Here is a 17,991-nt window from a genome sequence, read left to right on the forward strand (position 1 = left end):
AAACAACTTAAAATATATATATATACCTGGCTGCGGTGTTGTCAAGTCTACGGCGTTGCTAGTTATTACAGGGATCCCCAGCGCCGGGGGTACATTGGTAACGGCTACTTTTGCAGAGTCTTGCATCTGTATTAAAACAACAAAAAAAAAAGCTGCGGTTTTAAAAGCGCCTTTCTTAAACACCAGTATCACAACTTAAAACAATTTGGGTATACATTTACAAGGGTGGGTGCAACAACACACATTTTTTTTTTAAAGACCTCTATCTGTGACACGCTAGGTGATCATTTAAAAAAAAGGGGTGCCTGTACAGCGCAAAAGCATGTATTGTAATAGTTATGCACCCTTGGGGATAGCGTTAGCAGACATTTTAAAATAAATAGAAGCACCCTACGCCATATTATATGCTTCTGGGTAAATGACTTAATGTACCACCACCATCCTACCTTGCAACCATTGCGCCTATGTGTTTGGCACTCTTTTGTAACATGTACACGCCACTTTTCTCTTGTAACACCTTATTTAATACCTCGCACATTTTGATACTTGCGCCAGTTCCACAATTGCATACATAGCGCTTATTCTTATGGTTGAGTGTCTGCCTTATATTGCGGTATTCTGCCTCTACCTGTAACCTGCACACACTTGGCACTTTTTGCAACCTGTAATGTAGCGTTTGCGCTTATAATTTGCACACTTTTGCCTCATGTAATGACCCACTTGCTATCTCATGTACTTTGTTTGCTCACAATTGTCACTTTTACCTCATGTAACTTATCGTTTGCTTTTATACTTTGCGCCCGTGTAATTTTCGTTCCTATTGTGAAGCGCTCTGACACCTTCGTGTGCGCTACATTTTGCACTGGGGCTTATGTAAAGCGCTCTGCCTACTTAGGGTACAGTTCGAGCTATATAAAATATTTTAAAAAACATGCACACCCGGGCTGCTGTGCAAAGCTAGCCCCTACATGCATTTTTTTTTCTGTTTGTATCTTTTATGTGCCTGTAATATGTAAAGCGCTGTGACACCTTCGGGTAAAGTTTGCGCTAAATAAAAACACACACACACCGAGGCTGCAGGGCAAGCCCCGCCCCTTCAGTGACGAGTGCTGACATCATTGGAAGGGGGCGGACCTATCCCTGCAGTCACTGAGGAAGCCTCTCCGCCGCCATGCCTCGAGGCCGTAGGGATCCACGTGGGCTCCTTGGAAATGCCCCCTGGACCCCACGGCCTACAATACCGGCACCGGAGCCCAGCCCCAGACACCCCCGAGCAGCGCCCCGATGCAAGCGGGTTCGGGGATATATTTAAAAAAAAAAAACGGCACAATTATGCACACGGGCTCCGGAGCCCCACCGGGCACCCGGAGCCCGCCCCCCAGAGTCCCCCGAGCAGCGCCAGACACAGGCGGGCTCGGGGGCATTTTTTAAAAAAAAGAAAGATTCAGCAATCGGGGCACGGCACCCACCGGGACCGGAGTCCTCCCCAGACACCACAGCAGCCCCCCGAGCAGCGCCATGGTAAAGCGGGCTCGGGGGCTTTTTTAAACAAAAAAAAGCGCCAAACTCGGCACTCGGGGCCCGGAGCCCCAGGACCCTAGCAGCCCCGAGCAGCGCCTTGTGCAAGCGGGCTCGGGGGCTTTTTTAAACAAAAAAAAAGCGCCAAACTCGCCACTCAGTGGCCCCCGGAGCCCCACAGGACACCAGGACCCTCACACCCCCCCGAGCAGCGCCATGGAGAAGCGGGCTCGGGGGGCATTGTTTTTAAAAAAAAGAGGGACACAAGCAGCCCAAAGGTCCCAGGAGCCACGAGGACACCATGAACACAGCACCAGAACACCCCCACAGGACTATGACGCCACACCAGGAGCCTCCCTCGACAACTGTACACAGGGCTTATTTTTAAAAAAAAAGAAATACATGGCCCCCAAGGAGCAGCAAGGATCCATGGACCCCTCCGACTCTCAACACTGTCTTGGTGAGTACAATAATGCATTATTCATTTTAAATTGTATGCAGTGTATTTTATTTTGATGGCTCTGGGACCCCTAAAACAGTAGTAGCCTCTAACATTTATTAGCATTAAATGTACAACATCTTGGTAAAATGTTTCTATGCTTTGTAAAAATACACGTTCCCCTCTGCATGTACCCTCCTAAGGCCTACAACATTATGCCCCTTACATACAAACCCTGTAAAAACTCTGCGCCAGCCCCCACAACACCACCCCTATTAACATTAATTGTCTACACACATAGCTTTAAACTCAAGCCTTCAACACAGCCTTTATTCATTTTAAATACATTTACATTTCACGTCTTGTAAAAAAACTTCATAGGCATCATTATTCACATTAAACACAACACATCGCCTTAAACATTAACAGTTTACAAAGTACTCTTTAGCATTTTCAAAACTACAGTTTTGTATACTTTTAACACCACATAAACATACATCCTTGCGCCGTGCTTTATTTACCTTCTTTACATGTTGGCAGGCTGCGGCAATCTGGGAAAAGTTGCTCAGGTCCATTCTTGCCTTTAAGTTCCAAGGGTTGTCTCTGTTGCAGAAATCCACAAGGTACAGCAAAAGCAATCCACATCAGTCGCTCCCAGAGGTTTTTTTGAATGGGTGTTTGACAGTGTTCCTTAAGGGGCCTTTTTATACCTGTCCATGCATGCTAATTAGAAGCCCCCACACCCTTTATGACTTGAGGGGGTTTAGAACAATGTCATGGGGTCTTTGGCCTGGAACTTTTTTTTCTATCCTTGTACAGTTTACGCTGTATACATCTGTTACTTACATTCATGGCTTATCTTGGGAAGAGTAGGGTGCTTGGGGCCATAGCAAACATATCTAAATCTTCTGGACACTTTTATAATGGGCCTCATATTTTAAAATGGCTTATCTTGGGAAGAGTAGGGTGCTTGGGGCCATAGCAAACATATCTAAATCTTCTGGACACTTTTATAATGGGCCTCATATTTTAAAATGGCTTATCTTGGGAAGAGTAGGGTGCTTGGGGCCAGGCTCTTGTCCCAGCACTAAACCCATCACATGTCATCTTTCCAGCCAGAGTCATCAAGTTTGGGCCTAAACTGTCAAAATTCCTGCCAGCATGTCCAGTTTCGGACCAGGGGCTTTGGCGGTGTGTGAATTACGTCCTAGCACTTGGCATCCTGTTTCAGGTTCTCATGGGAAGCCTTGCCTCTACACGACATCTGTCTTTTTCAACATCTCAGGGGTTGCTGTGGTTTATTATTTTATAACAGGCCCAAGCCTCCCTGGGAAAAGTGAACATGGCTTGTGCTTTTTAAAACACACTATGGGTTTCCAACCAATTACATTTTAAAAGCTCCCCTTTTTTTTTCAAACATAAAAAAAACATCTCCCACACACTGGGGCTGGGGACTCAGGCCTGCTCAGCAGCTGTTCAGCCTTCAGCTGTCTGCAACCCCCCAGTTTTAAACATGCACAGACATTTCCAGCCTACATGCACGCACTTTCCTATGCACTTTTTAAACATGTACACAATTGCCTCATGTTTTGCAGCCTGTTACTTCTTGGGAATATCCCTACATGTCACACCTTTTTTAAAACCAGGCCTGTTTAAGGCCAACAGCCTGCGCCCAGGCCCTGTTAAATTTAAGGCCATGGTTTCCAGCCAGAGCAGTCAAATTTAAGGCCAGGAGTTTAAGACTAGACTTGTCATATTTAAGACTAGACCCATCACATTTAAGGCCAGGATTCCTGGCCGGAGCTGTCAAAATTAAGGCCAGAGTTTGAAGGGAAGGTATCACTATATACTACTACCACCAAAACAGGGATCACTGCTAGTCAGGTTTGAGGTGTGATGTCTGTTGTACTTTAGTACACAACACATCAAACAATTCAGGAGTGGGCAGTTTTGAACAGCAAGAGAAGACACTGATTTAAGAGCTTTTTGAGTGACCATTTTGAGAGCTGTAATTTTTAGTGCTCTCATTCAGGAATACAATACACTGATGGAGGTGTTTGTGGTGATGAGAGCAGCAATAACAGAATTTGGTGATGAGCGGAAGTCATTATCAGTGGACCTGGAACAAGTTTCAAAGTGGCGGAGCTGTCATTAATGTTATTTCACTGAAGTCATATAAATTGTAAAAAAAACAAGAATCAAACAGAGAACTAGGGCCATATTTACGATCCCTTTGCATTGCTCTTGCAATACGCAACATGGCGCAAGAGCCACACCAGGCCACCTTGTGTGACCCTGAGTGGCTTCATAAATCTCGAGCAATGCAATGCAACACAAATCGCCGCATTGCATTACTCTGTGCCAGTAAGTCATTTCCATGGGCATTGCGTGGGTGTTCCCACACAACATGCATGAATTTTGATGCATTCCCAGATTTACCAGAAGTGGTAGACCTGGTAATGCACAAAAACCTCTGCCTCCCCAGGTGAGAAGTAACGTGGAGAAATATGTTTTTTCTCGCTACTTTTTCCTCTTTCTATGTGTGCTGCATTCTACAACACACATAGAAGGAGGAAGAAGACTCAGGGGATTGTTTTTGTGCAGGCAAGTGCCCTTTCCTGCACAAAAACAATCCTCCTTACAACGCAGGCGCCCTTTCAACATGGTGCAAGGGTGTCTGCATTAAGGCTGGGCTGCTAAAAGGGCACCAGTGCAGGGGAAAAGGCAGGAATGCACGGTATTGACTAAAATACAGCACATTCCTGCCTTTTCCCTGCCTCGCAGTGCAGCACAACTCAGCACAGCAAGGTGACTTGTTGGGCTGTACTGCATTACTTGGCCGTTAATATGACTCAAGTGTGGAAAATGAGCCATGCCCATTCAGCAGAAGAGTATGTAGACGGGTGCACATTTTGGAGCACACTGTCGAAAATATATAAATAAAGCATGGTGTGGGAGCACACTGTCATTTACAGGCTGCACATATTCTATTTAAATGGTAACTACATTTTCTCATGCATTCAGTTTTACTGATAAGCCTATGTAGGGCAGAAACAGTAATGTGTGGAAGTTTTTTTATATGAATATTTATCATTTGCGCAACACCAAGTTAAGTGTCTTTATTTATTATGCTCCTAATAAAATCTTTGAGTCCATGGATTGCAGAATTACCAAAACATGTGCTTCATTTGCGCTGTCGTCTCTGCTGCTATATTTAAAATATCTACTCATTTTATTTACACATATGTAAATGTTGTAGTGTGTGAAAAATAATTGACATCCTACAGTCTTTGCCTTCACACTTCCTGTACCCCCATGAAGATTGCTAGATAGATCAAATTACATAATACTCCAAATTTCTGTCAAAGAAAGAAAATTAAACATCAATCTTTATACTAACAGCATAAGCAGCAATTTTTGAGAAGACACTGGCTGCCATTTTCTTTAAACATACGGCATGTTTATTGCTCATTTACTTTTTGAACTCCTGTATGGTTATTTTTGTGGTAATGCAGTACCTCCTGCACCTCTCTGGTAGTTACTGACAAAAAAAGGGTATTAAAAGGGAATAGGCATTGGAGTGAAGTGAATACTTTAGACAGAACCTGCAGAGCAGTTGAAGGAGGGTTCAGACATGTTGGTATCAATGCTGTTAGTTTTCTTTCCCTTAAAACTGAGGAGAAGGTGTTGTTTACCAGCACTAACTAATTGAATAGTTCATAGGCCCACATTCAAAGGTTCCTGCAACAGTTACGTCTTTTTTTAGGGAAAAGTTCAACAATGCAGAAAAGCAGCACCGGTTTCAAAAACCCCTTATGTACAAAGCTATGGCTTGGTTATGTATAGATATGCTTAAAGGGCTAACGATTTTGACAGTGTTACATTTCAAATTTGTATTTTGCATTCAGCATATGCAGGGCACAAGTGGCAGAGTAATATAGAGGGGCATATTATCAAGAACGGCGTTAAAAACTGCTGCTAAAGCAGCGATAATGGGCTTGATAATATGCCCTTGTGAATTCCCGTAGCAGCCCAGGTTCACACCAGAACCTGGGCATATTATCAAGCCCATCATCGCCGCTTTAGCAGCCATTCCCTGCCACTAAAGCGGCAATAATTTTAACACAGTTGTTGATAATATATGCAGCCTGAGTCTCCGGCTAGGTCTCACCTGCACTTTATTCCAGGTACTAAATTTGCAGAAAAAAGGTAAATTGAGCTCAAGTGAGTTCTTTTTCAAATGTTACACATATCTGCAGTGTTACTAAGCTGCACTGTGATGGTACTTAGTTACTAATGTATGAGTCTAAAATGCTCTTACCAATTTGTTGCTTGTCATCCCCTCTATTCTGCCATATTTACCAAGTATTGACAAAGCAATACTTCTTACATTAGGTCTGTTGTAAATAAGTGTTCACACGTGATACTATATTAAGACGGATCTATTGGTTTTAACATTAAATGTTGATTATGTGTTCATTAATAAGAATTTAGATGATCCGCAGAACAATCTTGTACATCGTTCTCGGTAGAGGCAACTAAATGTGTACACACCATTAGCGAATCATAAAAATGATGCCACAATATTAGAAATCAGATACAAATTGGGATGGCAATTCATCCAAGGAAAGGAAGTACGACTGAGGACATGAACATCAAGGATTGGTGTTTCAAGCACTGCTCTACAAGGAGTGCTCCTTCATGGTGCAGTATGGCACAGCATTTCAAACACAAATGCTCAAAATAAAGTGCCATATGCACAAATGCACTGGGATTACACTAGTATGCAGAGAGTTTCACACACTCCCTGAATACAGCTCGTATAGCTTATATTCTTTACTTGTAGTGAGTAGGTGCCATTGAATGCAAAACACAAGTATTAAAAGCATTATATAGTGAGTTCATGTCTAGTGTATATTAGTTTCTAATCACAGAGCAAAGTGGCATTCTCTGGTAAACATTACAGAATTTCATTTTAGAGACTAATCCCATTGTGCACTTGAAACTAGCGGTTTAGATTGTAAATGGAAGGACCTCTAAGCTATTGCTGCATAACTCAGAAACAGGAATAAAAAGAAGGCAGAAATTGAAAGAGTACTATTAGGAAAGCATCAGCCATCTTGAAAGAGTAGCAGTTTACATTGCTCATGGAAATAAAAGCAGTGTTGCTCTCAAACTCAAAGGTTGCTATGGGAGTTTCCAAGTCATATGTAAAAAGTAATACAGCACCCAAACCTGCTAATTTTCCTTTACTAGAACATGGTATTAGAGCAGGACCTGTGGCACTGTACAGAACAGCACCAAAAGAAAGATATGGGTGAAAAAGATAGATGTCTTGCTAAAATAACAGGAGAAAGAGGAAGGAGTGGATGGAATATGGAGATTATATATTAGGGTAAAAGGAGAGTAGTAAAAGGGGTAACAGTGAGTCAAAACAGCACAAAATTATTTATTTTTAAACTAAGTCCAGAAAAGTACATACATACTTATCTACATCACAGTGCAAGTATATATATAACTTGAGCAATCTGTTCATTTTATTTTGAAAAGCCTTTGGTTAAAATGCCTTCTCCATTCATGAAATAGTCCTATCCATTTGCTAGGAACATTCGGCCACATGCATCATTGTTGCCGTTTGCGATTTCTTAATTGCGAAAATTAAGGAATCGCAATTAAGAAATCGCAAAAGGCTATGCATCAAGAAATCACAATTTTTTTTGCGATTTCTTAAAATTCCTTAATTGCGATTCACAATTTGCGAATCGCAATTAAGGAATCCCTTCCCATTCATTCCTATGGGCCTGGAGGCCCATAGGAATGAATGGGAAGTCATTCTCAATTTGCGAATCGCAAATTGAGAATGCAATTTCAAGGGTGCAGGGGGGGTCCAAAGGACCCCCCTGCACCCCTGAAATATAACTTTAAGTGCATTTTTCACACATGCCCTTGTGTGAAATGAAACTTTCAAAAATGCCCTTTTGGGCATTTTTGAAAGTTTTCGCAAATTACCATGAAGGTCAACTTCATGGTAATTTACCTCTCCCTATTTGCGAATTCGCTAATTTAAAATGTTCATGCATTGCATTTAAGAAATCTCAAATTGCGATTTCTTAAATGCAATCGCAATTTTAGAAATCGCAACATGATTGCGATTTCTAAAATTGCAAAAAACATGATGCATCCCAATTTTGTCAATTGCCTTCGCAAACGGCCGAAAATTGCGATTCACACCATTTGCGAATGCAATTGACAATGATGCATGTGCCCGATTGCCCCTTATTTCATGCATTGGAAGCACTCCCTACGAGGGGGAGTGTCACAACACATAGTCAATAGTACGAGGTAAGAGACTTTTTAGTCGTTTGAAACCCACTAAAAGTATAGAAGTATTAGTGGCTAAAGCTGTTTCGGACATATGTCGACATTTCATCAATCAGATTTTGTGTTACAAGGAGTTGTCATGGCTGCTTTAGAGCTCTCATGTAAAGGCAGTGCTGTATTACATATGTTCTAAAGCGACAAAATGTTTTCGATGGTACAAAGAGGTGCAATCTAACATTTTGTTCCGCGGATTTTCCACACTGAAAAAGGCACGTGAAACTCTTGCAGTCATCAGAAAGTCACTGGCATGCACCTTCAAAAGTGTCATACGCACTTCAAGGACAATCTATCTTTCCAATCTGCATCAAAAGAAGAGGCAATCACACGGTCTTTCCAAAATGTATTTACATAAGCTCATAATTGGTTCATAATCGGCTTATGCTATCTAGTCAAATACCTTCTTGGAATGCAGAGTCAAGTATGTGACGAGGGGATACACATTGAATTGTGGAGAAGGTTCAAGCATTTTCATGACAAATACTCCTTCAAAATGGGACTGAAAATTGAATAAGACAATAACCAGTCTAGCAATATGGAACAATTTAATGTACATATGAACTCATGAAATAATCTGATATATTTCTCAGGATGGTGTTCTACCACAATAGTAAGCGTTCAATATTGTTAGAAATATAACTTTAGTGAATTATCCAACATAAAGGCAAATGTAGTAAATCCATAATCACCTGTTTAAAGTTGAAGTCATAAGATCACATAACAGGCCCTCACCACTGTCAGTACTTTTTAACAATGTATTAATAAAAGGAAAACAAAACCTAAACAGATTCTAATTGCAAACTGTGCCCCTTGATAGTTGCACGATTTCATCCAACTGAGAATAAACACGCAATATAAAACAAATAAATATTGGGGTAGCATGTGATTTGGCCCAATCTCGGGGTTTCCCAGCTCGCATTACAACAGGTAGACATTCAAGATTTCCCAGAATCCATCTAAAAAGGACACGACGTTACTGCAATTCCCAGCTTCCATTTGTACAGGAAATCACCTCACTGTTTTACACACCCAAACCATTTCTAAAAGAAGACTTCAGGGAATCAGACTTCATTTTCCAGCATCCATTTCAGCAAGAAGTTGAATCACTACATTTACCAGTATCCATCTTTACAGACAATGATAATACTGGATTTTTTAAACATCCACTACCTTCAAAAGTCTGCTCTCTAGGGCATCTCTTGCTCAGGAGTCTCAAGCGAGGGATGGACAAACCAAGGGCTCAGGTGTTTCGACCTGCGGAGACCTGAAGGTCCTAGAGCCAGAAACGCCTGTAGCTGAGATAAGGCACCCATCAGGGAAACAGCCTTAACCACATACTGCGAACTACGCAGGGCATAACCACGCAGGCGGTACCACACACGTCTAAACCACGAATATGCCTTAACCACGCATATGCGTGGTTATGACATATGCGTGCTCTAGTTGCTGCTGCTGCCAGGTGGAAGTGCAGGAAGAGGAAGGATCGGGATGAGGCGGAGAGTAGGTTGGGTTTTGAGAGGTTGGGGCATAGTTTGTAGGGGTTGTGGGGCCGTTTTCAGGGCTGGAAGGGGGTCAGGGTAGTTTACAGGGACGACGGGGTGTCAGGAGTTTTAGGGCTCAAGGAAGGGGACGGAGTTGGGGGTAGATGTTTTGGGGATGGCGGTCAGAGTAGTTTTCAGGGGTAGGGTGGTAATTTTAGGGCTCAGTGCAGGGGACACGAAAGGGGCAGTTTTAAGGTTGAGGGGTCAGTTGGGCTGGAGAGGGGTAGGTGGGTTAGGTTTTAGGGTGTGGGGGCTTGTTTTAGGGCTCAGGGAGTGGGCTGGGGTTGGAGTAGTTCTTAGGGGGCTGAGTTGTAGGGCTCAGGGCAGGGGACAGGATAAGGGCAGTTTTCAGGTGGAGGGGTAGTTGGGAGTTTTAGGGCTCAGGGCATAGGATGGAGATGGTGGTAGATTATTTGGGTTGGGGTATTTTTGTGGGTCGGGTTAGTTTTCAGGGCTGGGCGTTCAGGAGTTTTAGGGCTCATGGCAGGGGACAGGAAGGGGGCAGTTTTAAGACTGAGGTAGCAGTTGGGCTAGGGCAGGGATAGGAGGGGTTAGGTTATGGGGTGGGGGCTTGTTTTAGGGCTTGGAGGGGGCTGGGGTCGGAATAGTTTCAAGGGGGCTGGTTTGCAGGGCTCAGGGTAGGAGACAGGATAGGGGCAGTTTTCAGGTCGTGGGGGCAGATGGGCTGGGGTAGTGGGGAGATAGGGATGTTAGCTTTAGGGTGCTTTTAGGGTTTAGAGCAGAGGGGGAGGAGTGTGATCTTTACCACACATGCCCATTTACCAAACATGTCATTACCATGAAATTGCGTGGTGAGGGCATGCATGGTAAAGACAAGGTCAGGGTTTAGACCATGTGGTTAAGGTATACGTTGTTGAGGCATGCGTTTTTTCATCACACAATCGACCCATCATCATGTGTCTGTCATAAGTGATGTAATATGTGAGGTCATAAACAGTGCATGGCAGGGGCCCACTTTATATTTGACTCACTAAGCAATAACTAGTTAATATTATCGTTTTTATGTTTTTAAATAATAGTTTGCATATTATTACAAGGCCTAACTATATTGTCATTTTGAACTTAGTTTTCATTTCAGTGTATTTCTAGGGTGTTTTTTAAGATAAAGTTAAACATTATTACCTTGCCTGGCTATAACTTCCCTTTAATCTATATTTTTTTCAGGGCATTTCAAAGTTTTTTTGCCTTAATTAAGATCTTGGTACCATTCATAATAGTAACATAACTTTAACCTTTGTATTTTTAATCGAATTCCTCAGGTTTTTGTTTCAACACTGTGGCTCCTAGATATATATTACCAGCAATATAGTTTCTTCACCAAATAGGTATTTATTTATGGCATACAGAAAACTTTTTTTTTTAAACCATGAACAAAGGTGCAGTAGGTGTTGGTGGTAAATGTGCTGTCATTTGTGTGATACACCTGTGTGACAAATGGTGCTCAAAGTGCAATCTAAAATAAATAACAGCACAGCCTGTTCATAGTTTGTAAACAATGTAAATAGGTCAATGATAACAGGCTGCACTGTTGCTCGGATATGAATTTACCCTAAAGAAATAAAAAGATGAGGCTTTTGTCAAAACAGAAACAAGTTGGTTTAATTAAACGCAGCAGTTGTGAGAGTCTCAACAGAATGCGTCTCAGGAAAGTCTCCCTTTGTACAAGTTTCGGCTGACAAAATATACATCTCGTGAGGTACAATAAAACAATTCTGCATTCTTGAAAACGAATCTCAGTTGTAAATTAACAGGTTTGGGCAACTGATAAGGACTTAGATGGCTCTCAACCTCGGGGAGCACTAGTGTGGTAAGTGTGTATGTGTCCAAATGTCTGCTGGGAGGAGTGCATGATCACTACGTGTGTTGAAGATTTCAGAAATCTGTTAGCATGTGCTGAAAGCCTTTTTGTACTTGGGAACCATCTTAGTTAGCCAAGTGCTTGCCATGTGCTTTCTCCCTTTTCCAGAGCCTTGCACACGCCCAGAAAGGCCTAGCTATTAGACTGCACCTGCTCCTAGTATAGAACTGTCAGGCTATTCTTACTGATGTGCTCAGTTTAGTCTCTCCTCCCACTTTGTTGAGCAAGCAAATTTTGTATACCAATATTAATCATTTTGCATGCTGGTATGTGCCAGGACCTCGCCATGGTTTTATGAGACTAATGTGACCTATGCATATATAAGGCCCCTGTTCTCAGTACTCCTTAGACTGGCTCCTACAGTGGCCTGAGGGTACCACATGAGGCAGTCTCCCTCCTCTGAGGTTAATAAACTGTTAGTTTTATATTACAGCTTCTGTGCCAATCTCTTCTTGGTTGGCTAAAAGAACCAGGTGTATCAGTGAACCCCTTAGGAGGCTTATATTTCTTCAAATGGCGCCCGATGTGGACCTCATCAGAGAAGCAGTTATCCAAAGGAGTAGTCTTGACAGGAGACAGGAATCTACTGAAGAGGACAGGACAGGAATTTACTAAGGAGGTACCCTGCGCACAGAGATTCTCTGTCTCTGCCTCTGCAGCCCAGTATATTTCTGGTCTTCCTGATTTGACTCCTCCTAATATTTACCGCTCCTGACTGAGAACCTTTTTGGCGTGTGTATTCTAATACAACCGTTAGGTCACTCAGAACCTGGCAGTGAGAGGCTGGAGATTAGTGCTTGGAAATGTCGTTGACATGTGATTTGCTTTGGTTCGGCCAAAGATTTTGCAATTTGGAAATATATGAATTGCAATTTGTGTAGGCAGGTAATGAGGAGGCTTTTCTCTAACTTTTGAATGATTCGTAATGGCACATATTGTGTTAAGTGCCACTGCAGTCTAATATTGTATATGCTAAAATATTGTTGGCATGCCTGTTTCAAGCGCACATCGTAGAATGTGTTGCTTTCTTGGAGGTACCATTATGGAACTTGAATGGAATCAGCAGGCTCCCCTAAGGGGATACCTAAATAGGTTTAGGTATAAAACGTATTTCTTCCTTGGTGACTCAGTACCCCATGGAATTACAATATGTACATAACAAAAAGGATCCTGCTCTGTGCACTTTTGAGGGTTCTGCCAGCCAAAACTGGAGAATTTGGTGTATTTTGGCTTCTTGAACATGCAACAGTCTATGGGCTGTTTCTGTGCAGTCTTTTTGGACTATTTCTGAGAGCTTTTCTTGTAAATATGACTTACAATCAATCAATCAATCAATATGAACTTGATTCGGATAAAAACAACATATCCATAAAATTACAAAGTAAAAAAAAGCATTCAATTGAGTTAAAATAGACCTCCAGTAACAAAGTACATAATTTATAATTAAACAATCAATCAAAACATTTAGCTCGGAACATAAAATACAATACATGTGATCTAGCAGGGGTGCATAAAGTTACGAGTACGCACCGCCGCTTTCAAAAAAGATCCAACCCGAAAGGTTAATTCATCATCATTTAGTGCTAGCACCATCCCATAAGCTACCTTATAATCAATTACATGTAAAACTTTAAAATAAGGGATCAAGAATCGTTTGGTAAGGGATGAATAATAAGAGCAGAAAAATAAAAAGTGCAGCATTGATTGTTTGTGTAAACTATTGCAAGGACAGGGTTGGAGATCAAGGTTGGCAATAAAGTCCATGGGAAATGACAACAGGTATTTCATTTTGTCAATCCTTAGCCGAAAAAATAAGCCCCTTTCCCAGCGTCCGATTGGTTTTAACAGGCAATGCTGGGGTTATATTCTCAATTTGCATATATCTAGCCACTGTGTTTTTTTTACATTCAGTAGCTAATGCTACCTTTTTATACAATGCATAAAGAGTTTTTTCAAGGGACTTATTACTAATAGAGCTAAGGTCTGAGGGATTTAAAAATACACTTTCCAAGTTCACACTTACTAAGCTTTTATGAACGGCGTCCAACCATGGTATGTCCATCCCCTTGTCACATTTTAAAGAATCTAAAATGATCTCTCTTGTCAATGATGCTGCAGGATTTTTCCAAACTCTCAAGCAGAATAAAGTTGGGCGAGCCTTAACATACTCTTCTATATACGGGAGGTTAAGTTCACTATGACTAGCGTACTTAGATGAAGAGATAGGTGCGCCCAAGATTTTAGGACAAAATCTATTCTCTTCACCTTGGATAGAGACAATAGTCGTGTGCCCCCAGACTTCCACACCATAGGTTGCAACTGGTATACATTGAAGTCTATAGATCTTAATAATGGGGGGGGGCACCACCTCTACATTCTTTGGCTTAGGCAGCCCTCGGATGGTATTAATAGAGTTAGTAAACTTCCTCATGCAATAGGCCACATGATCATTCCACAATCCATTGAATGCAAATACCAGCCCAAGATATGGGAAAGTGCGAGTGCTCAATAATTGATTAGAATTTAAAACTATCGATGAGTTAAAATGCTTCTTAGACCCACATGCCATCAAAAAGGATTTTTTTAAATTGATGCATAGGTCTAAGGCTACCATGAACTCTACAGAACCATAAACCAAAGCGCGTAAAGCTTTGGGGGTACGCCCCATCAATACTGCATCGTCGGCATATAACAATGAAGGAATCTTGTTACCATTAATGAGTGGGACATCCTGAGTAAAGGTCACCAAAGACTTATTTAAATCATTAATATATAAAATGAATAGAAGGGGGGCCAGGACGCAACCCTGCCTGACCCCCCTACCGACTTCAATAGCTTTGGAGATCTCACCGTTCCTATTGATGCATACCCTGGCATGTAGATCCTTATGCAGATATGCTAAAAAAGAGACCAGTTGCTCGTCCAATCCATAATTTAAAAAAGTTCACCACAGCCGGCATCTATTAACAAAGTCGAATGCCGATGTAAGATCCATGAATGCCATGTACATAGGTGTTTTCTTGGATATGTTATATTTACTAATGATCAGATTGATGTTAAGTCACTGTTCCACAGTGCCATCATTACTCCTAAACCCCAACTGACATGAATGTAAAACTTGGCAGTCTTTGACTCATGACTTGATCCTGTTATATAATACCCTCCCTATGATTTTCAAAGTATTGTCAATCAGGGAGATCGGCCTGTAGCAACTCGGATTTGACCGGTCCCCTTCTTATAAATTGGTAATATAATACTGGAGGACCAGGTTTAGGGTATAGAAGAATTAGTTAAGTTGTTAAAAACATTTAAGAGTAATGGCGCCCAGAAATCGGGGTGGCTTTTAATTGAATCGATGGGGATGCTATCCGGCCCCGGAGCTTTACATCCTAGACTCTGGGTAATGGCCTCCTCCACTTCAGATAATTCTATCTGGATCCCAGTAGTTGGATTATACTCTACAGTGGGTTGAAAGAGTACCGGGGCGGCATAAATCTTGCTAAAGTGAGCCTCCCAAGACTCACTGGAAATATTACAACTGATTGATGACACAGAGTTTCCCATAGATCTCATGCCTTTGACGGCCTGCCAAAAATCCTTACCATTTTTTAGCGTATTTGCCCGGACAAGATTATCCCAGTGGTCTTTGATAATCTCCTCTTTTCTGGCTGTGATAACTCTCTTGTAACTCCGCCTAAGCGATGAGACAAGGGAGCCATATCTAGGTTTGCTTGCAAGCGCCTTCCGCAGTACTCTATTAGCTGCAGAACAGTCAACATTGAACCATCCTGGGTCAAAGCTAGTTTTCTTGTTGGGCTTAGACAATAGATTTTTGATACCAATGCAGAGCTCTGAAAAGGCACCGACTACCTCCGAGTTGCACTCTCTGAATGTCAAGCAAGTGTCAATCAAATCAGAGTAAGATCTATCCATCCTTTCAAATACTACATTATTATCTGTGCCACGCCACACAATCAAAGATTATCAGTTGTGGGTGTTAAGTCACTTGCGCCATGCGCATAGTTATAAATTGGGCTGTGTGTAAAGTCATATTAATCGGATTATGATCCCCCTGAACTGTAGGAATGACTTCTGCTCTTAACACGTGATTTCCTAAAGAGGCAGTAATAAAAATGTAGTCAATAGTAGAGGCTGAACCCCTACCCCTGTAAGTAGGTTCCATACAACCATCCCTGGAGGGCATAGCTACTATCTCCATAGCGTTTAAGAAATTATTAGAGCTTAGAAGATTCACTAGCTGGTCTCCTCTCTGACTCAAAGGGCCTGTTTCAGTAGATTGGATGGCTGAGTAGATATCCTTTGGGATTTTTACATTAAAATCACCACATAGCCATATACCCTTAACTATAATATCATGATTATCATTTTGTATTTTTGAAATGAAATTAAACAACTCTAAGAAGTTCATATTGGGAACGGTTTTCAAAATCATCATTATAGATATTAATCAAGTAAAGTGAGGCTCCCCGTGTATAAATGGTAGCCTGGAATTTATCACTGTTAGTAAACAAAACTCTTGCGCGGCCACCTGCCATGATGTTAATCCATGTAGAAAGGCCGCCAGAAGGCCTACCTGATTTACGGATGGGGGAAAGAATATTAAAACATTCAAACCCCTCCATCCACAGCTCCTAGGTTGCCCAAGTCTCTTGCAGTATTACTATATCTTGGCTGCCGATTAACTCCTGCCAATCTGGTAAGTTCAATTTGGATGACAAACCCGCAACATTCCAACTCAATATTTTAAGTGACAAATCTGCTTTCCTTATGTTTGGTGTGTCAGATTTACAAAACTGGGGACATATACAAACAGGTGCTAATCCAACTGCCTCAGGTGCCACTTGGTTCTTGAGTGGAAGAGACAGTCAATCTTGGCAGTCCAAAGCTGATAAAGGTGTAAATCTATTAAGGGTTGGGAGGGAATAAAGTGTGTTAGAGTGCGGTGCCTCTAATGTAGGTTTATAAAAGTAGCCCAATGGGAAGGCCCAAATACTAGTAGTGAGATTAGCCCGCTCCACCAGTGGCGATAGAATGGTTTTTGCCACTGACGGTCTGCAAAAAATGTATAACTATACAATCCCCCTTGATGGGTTTTGGGGATGTGCCGAGCCATCCCACTCTCTGAACCATGATAATGTTCTCGCTCAGTGATGGCCTGAATCTTTTGTGTTTGGACAGCCAATCCACCCTCTTACAACGTAATTGCCCCCAGGATTCTGTCTGGTCAGATCTTAGGGGGGGGACCTGCCAAAACTACAACATATGGACATGCCTCGGGGGTTAGGTTTAACACATCCTTATTACCCCCAGAATATGTCAAACAGTTAGAGTCAGTGACACCCTCTTGTGGTCTGTTTCCCGTACCATTATTATTAAGTAAAGCAGCAGGGGAGTTGCTACTAGGTACCATGTTATTTATCGGATTTCCATCAGTAGTTGTATTTCTGTTATCCTGTGCTATATTACTATATGTCCCTCTCATACCCCCGATTTCAAAGCACGTGTGGATTTTATTACACGTAACACAGTCAGTAACACCTAGATTCAAATTAGATGGCACATTTGCAATTTGTTGGCGAGTACAGGTGTTATGAAGCTGCAGATTTGACATGGTTTGATTATTAACACTAGTCGGCTCATGCACTTTTGGATCTACTTGGGGGGCAGTATTGATGGTCATGAGATGGGGAATAGGCAAAACCGGAGACACAACAGGTAAACAATCCTTCAAAGAGATAAGGAATCTATCAAGAGCGCGCTTAACACGATCTATGATGGTATCCATAATGTAGCTCATACCCACTTCACTGCTGCCACTGCCATTACCAATGGTAAAAAACTGATCAGTCTCAGTCTGAGTTCCAATGGAGTGAAAAAGGGGATTAGTATTTGTAGCATGCACCTGAGCCTCAACTGTTTTAGGGTTGGAAGATGAGCGAATCCAAGAGTTCAATGTAGTGCGAGTGGAGCACGAGCGAATCGATTGCTTCCTCTTGGCACTTACTGTCTTTACTGGCTTCCTCTTACGTTTTGTCCCAATAGGTGCAGTGGTAGTAATAGAAGTATCCAATTCAGGGGGGTTAATTATAGTAGCACCCCTAGGCTCCTCACAAGCGGAGATTAAAACATCGGAGTCACTCACAATTAAATTACTCGCTTCCACAGTCAGAACCGGAGGTTGAGGGGGTAGCCCTAGACCAAGAGAGAGACGCCTC

This window comes from Lissotriton helveticus, chromosome 4_1 (genome assembly GCF_964261635.1).
Source record: "Lissotriton helveticus chromosome 4_1, aLisHel1.1, whole genome shotgun sequence".
Classification (NCBI taxonomy): domain Eukaryota; kingdom Metazoa; phylum Chordata; class Amphibia; order Caudata; family Salamandridae; genus Lissotriton; species Lissotriton helveticus.